The following is a 5,492-nucleotide window of genomic DNA, read 5'->3' on the forward strand; positions in this document are numbered from 1 at the left end:
TCCCTTCCTTTCCCTTCCCTTCCCTTCCCCTCCCTTCCTTTCTCTGTTAAGAATCAGCACTGAAATGAGACTGGACAAGATCTCAGTGACTTGTCTGGAATGACACCCACCTGCATGATGGTTGCTAAGTGATGTCTCAGATCCAGATAAGGGTGAGGTAGGTGACAGATTCAGAGAGAGTTACTTATTCATTCTATGAATCTTTACACAGCACCTGTGAGGCACAATTCTAGATGTTTTAGGTTGTTTTACCTTTCTCTATCCAGGCAGAATCTCCTTTGTGTTGGAATAGGATCTCATTCTGAGTTTAAAAAAATACAATCCAATTCCATTTGGAATACAAGGTGGTAAGCACACTTTATTTTTAGAGCAATTTAAGACTTACAACAAAATTGAGAAAAAAGTGCAGAAATTTCTCATAGACCCCTTCTCCTGTCTATACACAGCCTCTTCATTACCAGCAGCTCATACATAGTAGCTCATTTTTTATGATTGATGAACCTACATTGGTATCTATTGTCATCCAGGGTCCACAGTTTATATTAGAGTTCATTCTTGGTGTTGTACATTCTATGGGTCTGAACAAATGTATAGTGGTGTGTACCCATCATTATAGTATCACAGATGATAGTTTTACTGACCTAATAGTTCTTTGTGCTCAGCATAGTCAACCTTTCCTTCCCTTATTACTTAGCAATAACTGATATTCTTGCTTTCTCCATAGTTTTGTCCTTTGCAGAATGTCATGTAGTTGGAATCAGGTGGCACATAACCTTTTCAGATCTACTTCATTCACTTAATAATATACATTTAAGCTGGGGTTATAGCTCAGTGGCACAAGTGCCTGCCTGGAAAGTGCAAGGTCCTGAGTTCAATTCCTGGTACCAAAAAAATATACATTTAAGGTTCTTTCATGTTGTTTTAGTGAAGAATACTATTACATTGTTTGGATGTACAACAGATAGTTTACCTAGTCATCTACTGAGGGATATCTTGTTTGCTTACAAGTTTTGGCAATGATAAACCTGTTATAATCACCTGTGTTCAACTTTCTGTGTGGATGTACATTTTAACGTGTTTTAACTCAGAGACCTAGGAGTGAAATTGCTGTCTTGTATAATAAAAGTGTGTTTTATTTTTTAAGAAACTGTCAAACTGTCTTCCAAAGAGAATTTACTATTTTGCATTCCTACCAGCAATGAACGAAAGTTGCTGTTATTTCTCTTCCTTGCCTTGGTGTTCTGTATTTTTCTAGTAGGTGTACAGAACTATCTCATTGTTGTCACTTTGTATTTCCCTAACTGTGAGGAGCAGTTGCACTGCAGATCATGTGTGTGGGGCTAGAGTAAGGCCAGCCCCAAGGACACGGAGCACCTGAAGCAAAACAAGTGAACAAGTTGTTCCAGCCCTGAGAACATGGAGTGCCTGAGGTGAGCCAGATGAACCAGTTGTTAAGCAGAGGAGTTTTACCTGACACCAGCCCACTGAGTGTATAAATAAATGTGCTGCAGTCACTGGGCTGCTCTTTTTCTCCCACCAGGAGAGGGGGTTCCACCTGACCTCAGCTTTCTGCATTTTGACTCTTGTCTTCATTTCTTCATCCTCCACCATCCTCTCCCTGGGAATTTTTTTCCTCCCTTTGGCTTTTTTCTGGTACCAGGGATCCAACTCATGTCCTTGCACTTGCTGGGTAGGTGCTGTGCTGCTGAGCTAAATCCCCAGCCCTCTCCCTGAATGCAGCACTTAATGACATGACATTAAACATCATTTTCTATACATATTTGCCATCTACATAAATTCTTTGGTGAGGTGCTTATTCAGGTTTTAGCCCATTTGTAATCAGATTGTTAGTTTTTTCTTGTCAAATATTCATTCTTTGTATGTTTTGGATAAGTTTTCTTGTCAGATGTATCTTTTAGAAGTTTTTTCTCTCTGACTTACTTTCTTATTCTCTTGACAATGTCTTCTGCAGAGCAGAAGTTCTTAATTTTGATGAAGTCCAGCTTACCCATTCTTTCATGGACTGTGACTTTGGGGCTTTTAAAAAGTCCATGTAGGCAAACCCAAATCCATGTAGGTTTTCTCCTAAGAGCTTTATAGTTTTGCACGTGGTTGGTACACTTTAAAAACTTTCTATAGTTTCTGAAACATTCTTCTCACTTTTCTCAGTGTCCTTCCAATCTCAGCTCCTCTTTAGCACTTCATCTCACCCAAGCAAAAAACACAGGTTACATCATAGCTCCCAGCACATGTAAATTATTACATAGAATAGATATAAAAGGAGCCTGTTTAACTCTAATTAAATCTGCTGGAAGATTCTGGGAGACATGAGCCAACAGGCCAGTCCTTATTTTCTTGTTTTGTTCAGAAATGCCAATTTCTCTTGAATGGTGTCAGTTTTTCTACATTGCAGTGCCTGCTATCTGTGCTCCTCATGATATCAGTCTTCCTCTTAGCTGCTCTCCTATTCTGCCTGAGTCAAGGTTGACTTATCTTTTGAACCCATTTTGTCAAGACTTCTTATCCAATACTTCTAAAATAGTGACAAAATTCTGGAAATGACTGCTATCGAGCTGACTAGTATGTTACATTACAGTGAAAAATCATGATGAAGCAGAGAACAGCAGTTCCGTGAAAATCTTTGACTCATCTGGACCTACATTAAGGCTATGCCTCAGTGATTTCGGGGTCATTTTGATCCAACTTGCATCTAACAATTCATTGCTAATTTCTTTCAAAATATTGTGCTGACCTCACAAGTAAGAGAAATTTTGGCTTTTACTCCCAGTTATCCTTGTTTTTGGCTCTGTTTTTGCTATGTGCTGTGCTTTAAACATTTTCTTTTTAAGATTCCCAAAAGCTTAACTTTGGCTCTTGTGGGTAACTTGTTTGTTTGTGCACCATGACCCTAAGAAATCAAGAAAACCATTTGCACACCATCTTGCATTTGAATTTAAGACTTTGGGGGGAGGCATTTTAGATCTAAATCATAGCATTCCACTCCTGGACCCAAAAAGACTCATGTCCGTTTTATTATGTAAATACATTTAGTCCATATCTAAGAGTTGCCAAAGTCTTAACAATTCCAGCATTGCTGAAAAGTCCAAGTCCAAAGTCTCCTCTGAGACTCAAGATAAAGTCTTAGTTGTGAGACTCTGTAAAAATAAAAGAGCATATTAAACTCTTCCATTATACAATGGCAGTAGGTAAACATTCCCATTTCACAAGGGAGGAAAGGGTAATAGACAGGAATTGGCAAAAATAAGGCCCAAACCCAGTTGGTCAAACATTAAACCCTGTAGCTACATGGGCAAGTTATGGTGAGATGTGAGCTCAAAGGGCTTAGGCACCTCTCCTCCTGTGGCTTTGCTGGTTGCAGCCCACATGGCTCCTTTGGGCTGGCTCTGCTCTTTGCCTACAGATGTTCCATGTTCCTGGCATCTTCAACATCTTGGAGTCTTCACTGCATCTTGTACTTTACTTTCAAACTTTCCTTTGGCTCTTGGCAGGAACTATTACCTTGTCGCATATGTTTGCTTGATCTCTCAGGTCTTCTTCTGAAATCTGAGTGTATGCCTCTATGGCACCATAACTCTTGCATTTTGTATGCTTGAAGAGCCAGCACCATATTGATGATGCCAAGTTTTACTGCTAGCTTGAACAGTATCAAGGCCCCCTTGGACCATGGCTTCAGTCACTTCTGAGTGTCTAGATAGTTGAATTTGAGAATCCACTTCCCTAGACAGCCCTGAATGAACAGGTGTCTAGAGACTTTCTTCTCAAATGAAATATTTACAAGTTTGCACATGGGCATGTGATAGGTGGGGTCTTGGTAATTCCTGACATGTATTAAGCCATCTTTTAAATTGTTCTGATGTAAAGTATTTGAGTCTTTTGAATACTATTTTTTTTCAGCAACCATGCTTACCTTTGCCCCAAATTTGTAGTTACTTTCTCTTTGGTGAAACTGCAAACTTTTCAAATCATTAAGCTGTGCTATTTGCTCATGATTATCACTGTAGATCTGACTAAAAGCAGCAGGCAGTATCCATGCCAGAGCCTGAATGTTAGGTCATTTTGAAATTCTCTCCACAGATTAATTAGTCCACCACTCTTAATCTCAGTCTCCCACAAAGTCTCAAGACATGGACAAAATGTAGAGAAATTTTAAGCTAGAGTGTAACATTCACAGCCTATAGTCCGATGGAGTCCTTGATTTTTTCAGAATACTGCAGAGCCTGGTCTTTACTGTCTGTATTCCTATCAGTTTTATAGTCCTCCAAGCTTTGACCGGAATCACCCATCATTTTCTGCATAATCAGCTTACACCATGCTAAGGCTTCTGTAGCTAGCATCTCCAAACTTTTCAAAGTTCTCCAACTAACCTAAATACTTCGGAATCACATAGGTACAGTCACAGTAGTGAACTCACTCTTGGTACCAATTTTCTGTATTAGCCATTTCTCCATCACTGGGACATAGTAAATGACAACTACAATGTAAGGAAGAAGAGATTTATTTTGGCTCAGAGTTTCAGAACATAACTGCTCGGTTTTAAGGCAGAAACTGCATGTCACAATGGCGTGGCAGAAGAAAGCTGTTCACAAGGAGGCCAGGAAGCAGAGAGAGAAGAGGGGAGCCAGAGACAAGAATAAACCCATCTAAAACATATCCGCAGTGACTCACCCCTTTGGACCATGCATCACCTGTGAACCTGAGACTTTTGGGGGACATTTCAGAACGACACTATAACACAGTAAAACAAAACAAACTATCAGTTAGAAACTGCTTTCTAACCTCTAGCTAGAGATTTTTTTTTTTTTTTTGCGGTACCAGGAATTGAACTCATGACCTTGCACTTGCCAGGCAGGTGCTTATGCCCCTGAGCTATATCCCCAGACCTAGCTAGAGATTTTTACCAATAAAAAACTACAAACTAACCTTTACTTAGAGACTTTAACAATCAGAAAAGCAGTGAATCTCTACCACGGACTTCCTGTCAGATTATAAAACAAATATCTGTCTGTAGCCAATCAAACACTTTCTATACTTCACATTCAGCGTATAAAAGCCAGTGTGCATACTGCTAAAGCAGAGATCTCAGGACCTCTTTTAGTTCTGAGTGTTACCTGATACATACATGATGTCTTGGTCAGAGATTGCTTAATTTAATTTTTGTACAATCTTTCTTTTAGCAGGGGCAACAGTGCTCCTTCCAGCAAGCTGTACAGTAAGTCTGCAACTTACCAACTAGTTCTGTTCCAGGAGAATGTTTATAAGTTGGATTTGATTACAAGTCCAATAATGCAAGTCTTATAGACCACCTTTGACACAAATATACAATGTAAAGCACAAGAAAACCAAACACACACAGGTCCCTGACTGTACTGCATTACTGCACACTATCACACTTTACAGTAAGCACACAGCAGCATAACTGTGACAGTCTCTGGCAGACATGTGAACTACTGTGATTTGTTTGCATCTATGAT

This window comes from Chinchilla lanigera, unplaced genomic scaffold, assembly GCF_000276665.1.
Source record: "Chinchilla lanigera isolate Chin_1 unplaced genomic scaffold, ChiLan1.0 scaffold00011, whole genome shotgun sequence".
NCBI lineage: Eukaryota > Metazoa > Chordata > Mammalia > Rodentia > Chinchillidae > Chinchilla > Chinchilla lanigera.